Genomic DNA, 16,641 nt, shown 5'->3' on the forward strand with positions numbered 1-16,641 from the left:
TTAAAATGGCCATAACTCCCTAAATATTGACATTTCGGGGTTTTTAGCTATTATTTGTGACCACTTTTTAATAGAGGAAATATAGCATACTTTAAAATGGCCATAACTCCCTAAATATTGACATTTCGGGGTTTTTAGCTATTATTTGTGATCACTTTTTAAAAGAGGAAATATAGCATACTTTAAAATGGCCATAACTCCCTAAATATTGACATTTCGGGGTTTTTAGCTATTATTTGTATACTTTAAATGGCCATAAGTCTTTAAATAATGACATTTCGGGGTTTCTAGCTATTATTTGTGATCACTTTTTAAAAGAGGAAATATACCATACTTTAAAATGGCCATAACTCCTTAAATATTGACATTTCGGGGTTTTTAGCTATTATTTGTGATCACTTTTTAAAAGAGGAAATATAACATACTTTAAAATGGCCATAACTCCTTAAATATTGACATTTCGGGGTTTTTAGCTATTATTTGTGATCACTTTTTAAAAGAGGAAATATAACATACTTTAAAATGGCCATAACTCCATAAATATTGACATTTCGGGGTTTTTAGCTATTATTTGTGACCACTTTTTAAAAGAGGAAATATAGCATACTTTAAAATGGCCATAACTCCCTAAATATTGACATTTCGGGGTTTTTAGCTATTATTTGTGATCACTTTTTAAAAGAGGAAATATAGCATACTTTAAAATGGCCATAAGTCCTTAAATATTGACATTTCGGGGTTTTTAGCTATTATTTGTGATCACTTTTTTAAAGAGGAAATATAGCATACTTTAAAATGGCCATAACTCCTTAAATATTGACATTTCGGGGTTTTTAGCTATTATTTGTGATCACTTTTTAAAAGAGGAAATATAGCATACTTTAAAATGGCCATAACTCCCTAAATATTGACATTTCGGGGTTTTTAGCTATTATTTGTGATCACTTTTTAAAAGAGGAAATATAGCATACTTTAAAATGGCCATAACTCCTTAAATATTGACATTTCGGGGTTTTTAGCTATTATTTGTGATCACTTTTTAAAAGAGGAAATATAACATACTTTAAAATGGCCAAAACTCCTTAAATATTGACATTTCGGGGTTTTTAGCTATTGTTTGTGATCACTTTTTAAAAGAGGAAATATAGCATACTTTAAAATGGCCATAACTCCCTAAATATTGACATTTCGGGGTTTTTAGCTATTATTTGTGATCACTTTTTAAAAGAGGAAATATAGCATACTTTAAAATGGCCATAACTCCGTAAATATTGACATTTCGGGGTTTTTAGCTATTATTTGTGATCACTTTTTAAAAGAGGAAATATAACATACTTTAAAATGGCCATAACTCCCTAAATATTGACATTTCGGGGTTTTTAGCTATTATTTGTGATCACTTTTTAAAAGAGGAAATATAGAATACTTTAAAATGGCCATAACTCCTTAAATATTGACATTTCGGGGTTTTTAGCTATTATTTGTGATCACTTTTTAAAAGAGGAAATATAACATACTTTAAAATGGCCATAACTCCTTAAATATTGACATTTCGGGGTTTTTAGCTATTATTTGTGACCACTTTTTAAAAGAGGAAATATAGCATACTTTAAAATGGCCATAACTCCCTAAATATTGACATTTCGTGGTTTTTAGCTATTATTTGTATACTTTAAATGGCCATAAGTCTTTAAATAATGACATTTCGGGGTTTTTAGCTATTATTTGTGATCACTTTTTAAAAGAGGAAATATAGAATACTTTAAAATGGCCATAACTCCTTAAATATTGACATTTCGGGGTTTTTAGCTATTATTTGTGATCACTTTTTAAAAGAGGAAATATAACATACTTTAAAATGGCCATAACTCCTTAAATATTGACATTTCGGGGTTTTTAGCTATTATTTGTGATCACTTTTTAAAAGAGGAAATATAGCATACTTTAAAATGGCCATAACTCCCTAAATATTGACATTTCGGGGTTTTTAGCTATTATTTGTGACCACTTTTTAAAAGAGGAAATATAGCATACTTTAAAATGGCCATAACTCCCTAAATATTGACATTTCGGGGTTTTTAGCTATTATTTGTGATCACTTTTTAAAAGAGGAAATATAGCATACTTTAAAATGGCCATAACTCCCTAAATATTGACATTTCGGGGTTTTTAGCTATTATTTGTGACCACTTTTTAAAAGAGGAAATATAGCATACTTTAAAATGGCCATAACTCCCTAAATATTGACATTTCGGGGTTTTTAGCTATTATTTGTGACCACTTTTTAAAAGAGGAAATATAGCATACTTTAAAATGGCCATAACTCCCTAAATATTGACATTTCGGGGTTTTTAGCTATTATTTGTGACCACTTTTTAAAAGAGGAAATATAGCATACTTTAAAATGGCCATAACTCCCTAAATATTGACATTTCGGGGTTTTTAGCTATTATTTGTGATCACTTTTTAAAAGAGGAAATATAGCATACTTTAAAATGGCCATAACTCCCTAAATATTGACATTTCGGGGTTTTTAGCTATTATTTGTGACCACTTTTTAAAAGAGGAAATATAGCATACTTTAAAATGGCCATAACTCCCTAAATATTGACATTTCGGGGTTTTTAGCTATTATTTGTGATCACTTTTTAAAAGAGGAAATATAACATACTTTAAAATGGCCATAACTCCTTAAATATTGACATTTCGGGGTTTTTAGCTATTATTTGTGATCACTTTTTAAAAGAGGAAATATAGCATACTTTAAAATGGCCATAACTCCTTAAATATTGACATTTCGGGGTTTTTAGCTATTATTTGTGATCACTTTTTAAAAGAGGAAATATAGCATACTTTAAAATGGCCATAACTCCTTAAATATTGACATTTCGGGGTTTTTAGCTATTATTTGTGATCACTTTTTCAAAGAGGAAATATAGCATACTTTAAAATGGCCATAACTCCGTAAATATTGACATTTCGGGGTTTTTAGCTATTATTTGTATACTTTAAATGGCCATAAGTCCTTAAATATTGACATTTCGGGGTTTTTAGCTATTATTTGTGATCACTTTTTAAAAGAGGAAATATAACATACTTTAAAATGGCCATAACTCCTTAAATATTGACATTTCGGGGTTTTTAGCTATTATTTGTGATCACTTTTTAAAAGAGGAAATATAGAATACTTTAAAATGGCCATAACTCCTTAAATATTGACATTTCGGGGTTTTTAGCTATTATTTGTGATCACTTTTTAAAAGAGGAAATATAGCATACTTTAAAATGGCCATAAGTCCTTAAATATTGACATTTCGGGGTTTTTAGCTATTATTTGTGATCACTTTTTTAAAGAGGAAATATAGCATACTTTAAAATGGCCATAACTCCTTAAATATTGACATTTCGGGGTTTTTAGCTATTATTTGTGATCACTTTTTAAAAGAGGAAATATAACATATTTTAAAATGGCCATAACTCCTTAAATATTGACATTTCGGGGTTTTTAGCTATTATTTGTGATCACTTTTTAAAAGAGGAAATATAGAATACTTTAAAATGGCCATAACTCCTTAAATATTGACATTTCGGGGTTTTTAGCTATTATTTATGATCACTTTTTAAAAGAGGAAATATAGCATACTTTAAAATTGCCATAACTCCTTAAATATTGACATTTCGGGGTTTTTAGCTATTATTTGTATACTTTAAATGGCCATAAGTCTTTAAATAATGACATTTCGGGGTTTTTAGCTATTATTTGTGATCACTTTTTAAAAGAGGAAATATAGAATACTTTAAAATGGCCATAACTCCTTAAATATTGACATTACGGGTTTTTAGCTATTATTTGTGATCACTTTTTAAAAGAGGAAATATAACATACTTTAAAATGGCCATAACTCCTTAAATATTGACATTTCGGGGTTTTTAGCTATTATTTGTGATCACTTTTTAAAAGAGGAAATATAGCATACTTTAAAATGGCCATAACTCCTTAAATATTGACATTTCGGGGTTTTTAGCTATTATTTGTGATCACTTTTTCAAAGAGGAAATATAGCATACTTTAAAATGGCCATAACTCCGTAAATATTGACATTTCGGGGTTTTTAGCTATTATTTGTATACTTTAAATGGCCATAAGTCCTTAAATATTGACATTTCGGGGTTTTTAGCTATTATTTGTGATCACTTTTTAAAAGAGGAAATATAACATACTTTAAAATGGCCATAACTCCTTAAATATTGACATTTCGGGGTTTTTAGCTATTATTTGTGATCACTTTTTAAAAGAGGAAATATAGAATACTTTAAAATGGCCATAACTCCTTAAATATTGACATTTCGGGGTTTTTAGCTATTATTTGTGATCACTTTTTAAAAGAGGAAATATAGCATACTTTAAAATGGCCATAAGTCCTTAAATATTGACATTTCGGGGTTTTTAGCTATTATTTGTGATCACTTTTTTAAAGAGGAAATATAGCATACTTTAAAATGGCCATAACTCCTTAAATATTGACATTTCGGGGTTTTTAGCTATTATTTGTGATCACTTTTTAAAAGAGGAAATATAACATATTTTAAAATGGCCATAACTCCTTAAATATTGACATTTCGGGGTTTTTAGCTATTATTTGTGATCACTTTTTAAAAGAGGAAATATAGAATACTTTAAAATGGCCATAACTCCTTAAATATTGACATTTCGGGGTTTTTAGCTATTATTTATGATCACTTTTTAAAAGAGGAAATATAGCATACTTTAAAATGGCCATAACTCCTTAAATATTGACATTTCGGGGTTTTTAGCTATTATTTGTGATCACTTTTTAAAAGAGGAAATATAGAATACTTTAAAATGGCCATAACTCCTTAAATATTGACATTTCGGGGTTTTTAGCTATTATTTGTGATCACTTTTTAAAAGAGGAAATATAGCATACTTTAAAATGGCCATAACTCCTTAAATATTGACATTTCGGGGTTTTTAGCTATTATTGTGATCACTTTTTAAAAGAGGAAATATAACATACTTTAAAATGGCCATAACTCCTTAAATATTGACATTTCGGGGTTTTTAGCTATTATTTGTGATCACTTTTTAAAAGAGGAAATATAGAATACTTTAAAATGGCCATAACTCCTTAAATATTGACATTTCGGGGTTTTTAGCTATTATTTGTGATCACTTTTTAAAAGAGGAAATATAGCATACTTTAAAATGGCCATAAGTCCTTAAATATTGACATTTCGGGGTTTTTAGCTATTATTTGTGATCACTTTTTTAAAGAGGAAATATAGCATACTTTAAAATGGCCATAACTCCTTAAATATTGACATATCGGGGTTTTTAGCTATTATTTGTGATCACTTTTTAAAAGAGGAAATATAACATACTTTAAAATGACCATAACTCCTTAAATATTGACATTTCGGGGTTTTTAGCTATTATTTGTGATCACTTTTTAAAAGAGGAAATATAGAATACTTTAAAATGGCCATAACTCCTTAAATATTGACATTTCGGGGTTTTTAGCTATTATTTGTGATCACTTTTTAAAAGAGGAAATATAGCATACTTTAAAATGGCCATAACTCCTTAAATATTGACATTTCGGGGTTTTTAGCTATTATTTGTGATCACTTTTTAAAAGAGGAAATATAGAATACTTTAAAATGGCCATAACTCCTTAAATATTGACATTTCGGGGTTTTTAGCTATTATTTGTGATCACTTTTTAAAAGAGGAAATATAGCATACTTTAAAATGGCCATACCTCCTTAAATATTGACATTTCGGGGTTATTAGCTATTATTTGTGATCACTTTTTTAAATAGGAAATATAGCATACTTTAAAATGGCCATAACTCCTTAAATATTGACATTTCGGGGTTTTTAGCTATTATTTGTGATCCCTTTTTTAAAGAGGAAATATAGCATACTTTAAAATGGCCATAACTCCTTAAATATTGAAATTTCGGGATTTTTAGCTATTATTTGTGATCACATTTCTAAAGAGGAAATATAGCATACTTTAAAATGGCCATAACTTCTTAAATATTGACATTTCGGGGTTTTTAGCTATTAATTGTGATCACTTTTTAAAGATGAAATATAGCATACTTTAAAATGGTCATAACTCCTTAAATATTGATATTTTGGGGTTTTTAGCTATTAGTTGTGATCAATTTTTTTTAAAGAGGAAATATAGCATACTTTAAAATGGCCATAACTCCTTAAATATTGACATTTCGGTGTTTTAAGCTATTATTTGTGATCTCTTTTTTAAAGAGGAAATATAGCATACTTTAAAATGACCATAACTCCTTAAATAATGACATTTCGGGTTTTTTAGCTATTATTTGTGATCACTTTTTAAAGAGGAAATATAGAATACTTTAAAATGGCCATAACTCCTTAAATATTGACATTTCGGGGTTTTTAGCTATTATTTGTGATCACTTTTTAAAAGAGGAAATATAGAATACTTTAAAATGGCCATACCTCCTTAAATATTGACATTTCGGGGTTATTAGCTATTATTTGTGATCACTTTTTAAATAGGAAATATAGCATACTTTAAAATGGCCATAACTCCTTAAATATTGACATTTCGGGGTTTTTAGCTATTATTTGTGATCCCTTTTTTAAAGAGGAAATATAGTATACTTTAAAATGGCCATAACTCCTTAAATATTGAAATTTCGGGATTTTTAGCTATTATTTGTGATCACATTTCTAAAGAGGAAATATAGCATACTTTAAAATGGCCATAACTTCTTAAATATTGACATTTCGGGGTTTTTAGCTATTAATTGTGATCACTTTTTAAAGATGAAATATAGCATACTTTAAAATGGTCATAACTCCTTAAATATTGATATTTTGGGGTTTTTAGCTATTATTTGTGATCAATTTTTTTTAAAGAGGAAATATAGCATACTTTAAAATGGCCATAACTCCTTAAATATTGACATTTCGGTGTTTTAAGCTATTATTTGTGATCTCTTTTTTAAAGAGGAAATATAGCATACTTTAAATGACCATAACTCCTTAAATAATGACATTTCGGGTTTTTTAGCTATTATTTGTGATCACTTTTTTAAAGAGGAAATATAGAATACTTTAAAATGGCCATAACTCCTTAAATATTGACATTTCGGGGTTTTTAGCTATTATTTGTGATCACTTTTTAAAAGAGGAAATATAGAATACTTTAAAATGGCCATACCTCCTTAAATATTGACATTTCGGGGTTATTAGCTATTATTTGTGATCACTTTTTTAAATAGGAAATATAGCATACTTTAAAATGGCCATAACTCCTTAAATATTGACATTTCGGGGTTTTTAGCTATTATTTGTGATCCCTTTTTTAAAGAGGAAATATAGTATACTTTAAAATGGCCATAACTCCTTAAATATTGAAATTTCGGGATTTTTAGCTATTATTTGTGATCACATTTCTAAAGAGGAAATATAGCATACTTTAAAATGGCCATAACTTCTTAAATATTGACATTTCGGGGTTTTTAGCTATTAATTGTGATCACTTTTTAAAGATGAAATATAGCATACTTTAAAATGGTCATAACTCCTTAAATATTGATATTTTGGGGTTTTTAGCTATTATTTGTGATCAATTTTTTTTAAAGAGGAAATATAGCATACTTTAAAATGGCCATAACTCCTTAAATATTGACATTTCGGTGTTTTAAGCTATTATTTGTAATCACTTTTTTAAAGAGAAAATATGGCATATTTTAAAATGGCCATAACTCTTTAAATATTGACATTTCGGGATTTTTAGCTATTATTTGTGATCACTTTTTTAAAGATGAAATATAGCATACTTTAAAATGGCCATAACTCCTTAAATATTGACATTTCGGGGTTTTTAGCTATTAATTGTGATCACTTTTTTAAAGATGAAATATGGCATATTTTAAAATGGCCATAACTCTTTAAATATTGACATTTCGGGGTTTTTAGCTATTAATTGTGATCACTTTTTTAAAGATGAAATATAGCATACTTTAAAATGGCCATAACTCCTTAAATATTGACATTTCGGGGTTTTTAGCTATTATTTGTGATCACTTTTTTAAAGAGGAAATATAACATACTTTAAAATGACCATAACTCCTTAAATATTGACATTTCGGGGTTTTTAGCTATTAATTGTGATCACTTTTTTAAAGATGAAATATAGCATACTTTAAAATGGCCATAACTCCTTAAATATTGACATTTCGGGGTTTTTAGCTATTATTTGTGATCACTTTTTTAAAGAGGAAATATAGCATATTTTAAAATAGCCATAACTCCTTAAATAACGACATTTCGGGTTTTTTAGCTATTATTTGTGATCTCTTTTTTAAAGAGGAAATATAGCATACTTTAAAATGGCCATAACTCCTTAAATATTGACATTTCGGGGTTATTAGCTATTATTTGTGATCACTTTTTTAAAGAGGAAATATAGCATACTTTAAAATAGCCATAACTCCTTAAATATTGACATTTCGGGGTTTTTAGCTATTATTTGTGATAACTTTTTAAAAGAGGAAATATAGCATACTTTAAAATAGCCATAACTCCTTAAATATTGACATTTCGGGGTTTTTAGCTATTATTTGTGATCACTTTTTTAAAGAGGAAATATAGCATACTTTAAAATAGCCATAACTACTTAAATATTGACATTTCGGGGTTTTTAGCTATTATTTGTGATCACATTTCTAAAGAGGAAATATAGCATACTTTAAAAGACCATAACTCCTTAAGTATTGACATTTCGGGGTTTTTAGCTATTATTTGTGATCACTTTTTTAAAGAAGAAATATAGCATATTTTAAAATGGCCATAACTCCTTAAATAATGACATTTCGGATTTTTTAGCTATTATTTGTGATCTCTTTTTTAAAGAGAAATATAGAATACTTTAAAATAGCCATAACTCCTTAAATATTGACATTTCGGGGTTTTTAGCTATTATTTGTGATCACTTTTTTAAAGAGGAAATATAGCATACTTTAAAATGGCCATAACTCCTTAAATATTGACATTTCGGGGTTTTTAGCTATTATTTGTGATCACTTTTTTAAAAAGGAAATATAGCATACTTTAAAATGGCCATAACTCCTTAAATATTGACATTTCGGGGTTTTTAGCTATTATTTGTGATCACTTTTTAAAAGAGGAAATATAGCATACTTTAAAATAGCCATAAGTCCTTAAATATTGACATTTTGGGGTTCTTAGCTATTATTTGTATACTTTAAATGGCCATAAGTCCTTAAATATTGACATTTCGGGGTTCTTAGCTATTATTTGTGATCACTTTTTTAAAGAGGAAATATAGCATACTTTAAAATGGCCATAACTCCTTAAATATTGACATTTCGGGGTTTTTAGCTATTATTTGTGATCACTTTTTTAAAAAGGAAATATAGCATACTTTAAAATAGCCATAACTCCTTAAATATTGACATTTCGGGGTTTTTAGCTATTATTTGTGATAACTTTTTAAAAGAGGAAATATAGCATACTTTAAAATAGCCATAACTCCTTAAATATTGACATTTCGGGGTTTTTAGCTATTATTGTGATCACTTTTTTAAAGAGGAAATATAGCATACTTTAAAATAGCCATAACTACTTAAATATTGACATTTCGGGGTTTTTAGCTATTATTTGTGATCACATTTCTAAAGAGGAAATATAGCATACTTTAAAAGACCATAACTCCTTAAGTATTGACATTTCGGGGTTTTTAGCTATTATTTGTGATCACTTTTTTAAAGAAGAAATATAGCATATTTTAAAATGGCCATAACTCCTTAAATAATGACATTTCGGATTTTTTAGCTATTATTTGTGATCTCTTTTTTAAAGAGGAAATATAGAATACTTTAAAATAGCCATAACTCCTTAAATATTGACATTTCGGGGTTTTTAGCTATTATTTGTGATCACTTTTTTAAAGAGGAAATATAGCATACTTTAAAATGGCCATAACTCCTTAAATATTGACATTTCGGGGTTTTTAGCTATTATTTGTGATCACTTTTTTAAAAAGGAAATATAGCATACTTTAAAATAGCCATAAGTCCTTAAATATTGACATTTTGGGGTTCTTAGCTATTATTTGTATACTTTAAATGGCCATAAGTCCTTAAATATTGACATTTCGGGGTTCTTAGCTATTATTTGTGATCACTTTTTTAAAGAGGAAATATAGCATACTTTAAAATGGCCATAACTCCTTAAATATTGACATTTCGGGGTTTTTAGTTATTATTTGTGATCACTTTTTTAAAAAGGAAATATAGCATACTTTAAAATGGCCATAACTCCTTAAATATTGACATTTCGGGGTTTTTAGCTATTATTTGTGATCACTTTTTTAAAGAGGAAATATAGCATACTTTAAAATGGCCATAACTCCTTAAATATTGACATTTCGGGGTTTTTAGCTATTATTTGTGATCACTTTTTAAAAGAGGAAATATAGCATACTTTAAAATGGCCATAACTCCCTAAATATTGACATTTCGGGGTTTTTAGCTATTATTTGTGATCACTTTTTAAAAGAGGAAATATAGAATACTTTAAAATGGCCATAACTCCTTAAATATTGACATTTCGGGGTTTTTAGCTATTATTTGTGATCACTTTTTAAAAGAGGAAATATAGCATACTTTAAAATGGCCATAACTCCTTAAATATTGACATTTCGGGGTTTTTAGCTATTATTTGTGATCACTTTTTAAAAGAGGAAATATAGAATACTTTAAAATGGCCATAACTCCTTAAATATTGACATTTCGGGGTTTTTAGCTATTATTTGTGATAACTTTTTAAAAGAGGAAATATAGCATACTTTAAAATGGCCATAACTCCTTAAATATTGACATTTCGGGGTTTTTTAGCTATTATTTGTGATCCCTTTTTTAAAGAGGAAATATAGCATACTTTAAAATGGCCATAACTCCTTAAATATTGACATTTCGGGGTTTTTAGCTATTATTTGTGATCACTTTTTTAAAGAGGAAATATAGTATACTTTAAAATGGCCATAACTCCTTAAATATTGACATTTCGGGATTTTTAGCTATTATTTGTGATCACATTTCTAAAGAGGAAATATAGCATACTTTAAAAAGACCATAACTCCTTAAATATTGACATTTCGGGGTTTTTAGCTATTATTTGTGATCACTTTTTTAAAGAAGAAATATAGCATACTTTAAAATGGCCATAACTCTTTAAATATTGACATTTCGGGGTTTTTAGCTATTATTTGTGATCACTTTTTTAAAGAGAAAATATAGCATACTTTAAAATAGCCATAACTCCTTAAATATTGACATTTCGGGGTTTTTAGCTATTATTTGTTATAACTTTTTTAAAGAGGAAGTATAGCATACTTTAAAATGGCCTAACTCCTTAAATATTGTCATTTCGGGGCTCGGGGAAGTTCCTCCGAAAAATTCCACTTCAATGAAGACTTTTATGTGGGAGCAGTGGAAGGCCTTGCGTACTCTTCTAAAGATAGAATACCACCTAAAAGACTTCCCTTATCGAAAGACTAGCAAAAGTCACAGGTAGAAGAGCTCTCAGATCTCTTTGCAGATTTAAGACTTGTCTTAGGTCATATGAAGTTAGAAAACAAAGTTAAGATTTTTTATACCCTACAACACTATGTGTTGGGGATATTATACGTTTGATTGGCCCAGAAATTATGTAACACCTCGAAATATTGGTTTTCCACATAAGAAAGTATATATGGACCTTCCTATCTCACCGAGCTGAGTCGATCTAGCTATGTGTGTCCGTAGGTGGGGCTAGAGCCAGAAAAGAAGCCTATTGCTTTTGGAGTTGATCGCATAATATTTAGGGGTTGAAATAGACCAAAAACTGAAAATTTCCTGATTTTACAGTTGCTCTACAGGTCGCAATTATGGCACGGAAGTTTACATCGGCTTAGTGCTAAGCAGAAGTCTTACAATTTCTATGGTCATCGGCTAATAATTAGTGGGTGAAATAGGCCATAACATTTGTGTTAAATAAAAGTCAAATTTTCCATTGATCCGCGATATATGTGATATTAATATTATTATTATTATTCTTATTATTAATTATTATTATTATATTTATTATTTATTATTATTATGTATTATTATTAGTATTATTATTATATTATTATTATTATTATTATTAGTATTATATTATTATTATTATTATATTATTATATTATTATTATTATTATTATTCTATTATTATATATTATTATTATTATGTATTATTATTATATATTATTATGGATATTATTATTATTATATTATTATTATTATGATATATTACTTATTAATAATATTATCATTATTATTATATATTATTATATTATTATTATTATTATTATATTATATTATTATTATTATTATTATTATTATTATATTATTATATATTATTATTATTATTATTATTATTATTATTATTATATTATTATTATTATTATTATTATTATTATTATTATTATTATTATTATTATTATTATTATTATTATTATTATTATATTATTATTATTATTATTATTATTATTATTATTATTATTATTATTATTATCTTGTGTCGCACATTTGTCATTCTAATTAATAGAGCTTTTAAAATTCCTTACCTCTGTAGAAAATCTTCTTTGTACTGCATCTATTGTTTTAAGCCAAGCTAACGAAAAGGTCAAACTTGTATTTAACAAGACTACCTTTTTTCGATTTCCTCTTATGGTGTCATAATTCTAAAGACATTTCTAAGAAAAATACCTTTTACCTTTATTAAAAAACGAGCCCCATTAATCTGATGACCTTTACGGTCCAGCCTTTGTTTATTTGCGACCTCCACGTAAAAAACCCCTCAAGTGTGAATCCTTTTGTGCATCCCCGAGCCGAAGATGATTGAGATTAGGGCTGTGAAGTGTGTGTATTTAAGTGAAATGATTAAAATGGTTTTACACAATTAACACCTTATTGTTGTCTAACGGATCTTTGCTTTTTTGCATTTTTGTTTCGCTTCACTGCTCTCTTCGCTGGCGCTATCAAGTGTTTCATTTTGAAAAGCATTTGCCAGCCCTCAAAAGTCAGCCGAAATTACGAAGCCTGGGGAATAAATGTTTTCACAATAGAAACCAAACATTTACTTGGGATGCTAATGACGATAATGGTGTGGAGGAACGGGAAGATGGTAGTGATGAGGGGAAAGAGAGTTTCTGATTTGATTATCATGGTGTCGGTGATAATAATGATTTATTTAATAGAAAATTTCTCTGAAAACACATCACACGTATCAACAGCTGTCTGTTTGGCGTTTTTTTTTTTTTTTTGTCCTCATGGGAAGTATATTTTAATTAAAAACACTTCCGAGTATGTTAATTAACATTCTTTAATTAGTTAAGTCAAATGACAGCTTGGTAATGCTAAAAATAATAAACATGCTTTACAAATGTCACTTGGGAAAAAAAATTAATTTTAAGGTAGAAGTCACACATAATGGAATGTCGGGAGATCATCATGAGCTTTTGCTGGGGAAAATTACGTATATTCCCAAGATATTTCTACTTTAACTAAGACAAGTTAAAGAGTATCTGCCATCGTACATTGGCACATTAAAAATATATTGACTTCTGTTATGATTATTGAAATGTTTAACCCCTTATGGAATAGGTTCCGAAAGAATGGGCCAATATTGGTCATTTCGTATCGGACCTAAATAAATATAAATATTCTCTTAGAGTCTTTTAAAAATTCCTTAAAAAACCGAATTTCGAGTCCATTAAGGATTATTTAAAATATTCTTATTGTTTACAAGGACCACATCCCAAGATCTCTTGGAGTCCAATTAAGAGACTAGCTAAAATTTGCTAAGAATATCCATTATGTAACATTCAAAAATTGGTTAAAAATTCCTGATTAATGATCTGATGCATGAGCTCTTTAAAACTCTTGAAATTCTGTACAAAAAAAAATCCAGTAAAGAAAGTCCTAAAGTCGGGATGGGTCGACTTTATGATACCCTACACCACTTTGCTAATTTAGTAGAGCTCCACATAACAATTAAAAGTTTTTATGGGAGAATTTAATCATACACGCTATGATTATAATTTTTATTTAAAGTTCAAAGAACTAAATTGCCGAAGCATTTTTATCTTTTAAATTCGGAGCAAAAGTAATTTGAAATCAGATAAAGATATATATAAAAGCTATATCCAAACCTGAACCGATCTCGATAATATTTGGCAAAGATATTTCTGAGCTGTATTTGATATATTTCCCTGAATATTATATATTTCCCTGTTACAGAGTGCATATTACGGCTGTGGGTAACAAATACAACAAATCGGATGAACAATATATATGGGAGCTATAGCTATATCTGAACCGATCTTCACCAAATTTGACATACTAGCTTCTAGACTTAATTCGGTCGCATGTGCCAAATTCCATCCTATTTGGGCAAATATTAGACGTTTGGTGTACAATAAAATGTAAATCGGACGAAGTTAAATATGGGAGCTATATCCAAATCTGAAACGATCTCGATAAAATTTATCAAAGGTATTTCTGAGCTGCATTTGATATATTTCCTCAAATATTGTATTTACAGAGTGCATATTACGGCTGCTGAGGACAAAAATAACAAATCGGATGACGATTTTTAACGATTTCTTCCGATATTCGGTATTTTAAAGATTTCTGCGACATTATTTACGGGAATTATTTTAAATTTCGTATTTGAACTTCGAAATGGCTACTACAGCCTATAACAATTTTCTTTTTAGCTCCCAATATTCGGTATTTTGATGATTTCATCAACATTATTCACCGGAATCGTTTCAAATTTAGTATTGGGAGATCTACTACAAACTATGAAAAAAAAAACAGTTTTCATTTTAGTGGTAGTTTCCGGAAGTTTTTTGAAAATTTTCAAATTCCTTTCAAATGGTGGAGATTAAAATTAAAATTTCGGCCCGGCCGAACTTAGCAGTTTTTTACTTGTTTATTACTATTATCTATTGTTTTTTAAGGGTTTCAAATTTCTTTATAACCCCAAGTATTTAATTCTCGCTGAGATATATATTTATTTTTTATACCCTACAACACTATGTGTTGGGGGTATTATAAGTTTGATTGTGCCGAAAATTATGTAACACCTCGAAATTTTGGTTTCCCACATAGGAAAGTATATATGGATCTTCCTATTTCGCCGAGCTGAGTCGATCTGGCTATGTATGTCCATCCGTCCGTCTGTCCGTCTGTCCATGTTAATTTGTAATCACTCTACAGGTCGCAATTATGGTCCGATCTTCACAAAATTTAGATTGGAGGTGGGGCTAGGGTCAGGCTAGAGCTTAGGGCTGGGCAGAAGCCTTCCAATTTTAATGGTCATCGGATAATATTTAGTGGGTGAAATAGACCATAACATTTGTGTTAAATAAAAGTCAAAATTTTCCATTAAACAGCGAATATTTTTCATCCCGGCGAAATCACAAATAGACAAACAGGTCAATTCTGACCGTTACGTAGATGCCGATAGTAAATATATCGGTAATATATAGCGAAATATATACAATGTGTATGTACAAAGGAAGGGGATGTTAGTAAGAATGGCTGGACCGATTTTGACAAATTTTGTCAACTCAGAATGCTCTCTTGACATAAAAGAATAAAATCTAAAAAAATCGCTGAAAAATATGCCAATAATGAAGGTAATTCAGATTTTGTAGTATTTTGTGACATTTTTTATATTTTCATATATTTTATCGCATGCGATTTTTTCAATTCGACTTATAATAATTTGTGATATTTTTTCACCCTACAACACAGGTTGGGTATATTATATAAGTATTACAAATATCGTCCGATCCTGAAAAGAATTTTCACAAGGTTAGGGTTGGGCTCAGAAGGGCTAGGCCTATTGTGTTCAAAGATATCCGCAATATATTAGGTGGTTGAACTGGACCAACAACTAAAAATTTTTCTGATTTTGCAGTCATTATAAATGTCAGAAATAGAAACCAAAGGACACGCATAATGTTAGAGTTTAGGACAGCGGGCACAATGGACCACTAATTTTGTGTAAAAAAATACCAACATTACTTACAGGCGATATCTGAAATACACAAAAGGCGAACTTCTGGCTTTTTTATACTATTTCCATTGACTGATATAGTAGATATTTTTAGGGGTTCAAATTAAAAGGGACTACAACAACTAACAGCCCGACGAAGTGCATAAATATTGGGCAAATGTCCTAGTCAAAATCCTAATTTCAAAAGCGAAATCTTCCAATATGGATTTGGACATAAGGGGACTTCTAAAATATTGTAGTGTTGTAGGGTATAACATAGTCGGCCCCGCACGACTGTACTTGTTTTTGCTTACTTGTTTTTTTATTTTTTTAAAATATTTTAACCCACCACTTTTAAGAGGAGTGTAGTGGATACTTAGTGCATTTTAAGATGGCCTGAGGGGTAGAAAACAATAAAACATTAACATGGCTTTAATAGCCTTAAATAACTTCTATAATTCCTTTGTTAGAGCATATACCTAGTAAAAATCTTGGCAATATAAATACAT

Source organism: Musca domestica, unplaced genomic scaffold, assembly GCF_030504385.1.
Source record: "Musca domestica strain aabys unplaced genomic scaffold, Musca_domestica.polishedcontigs.V.1.1 8, whole genome shotgun sequence".
Classification (NCBI taxonomy): Eukaryota; Metazoa; Arthropoda; class Insecta; order Diptera; family Muscidae; genus Musca; species Musca domestica.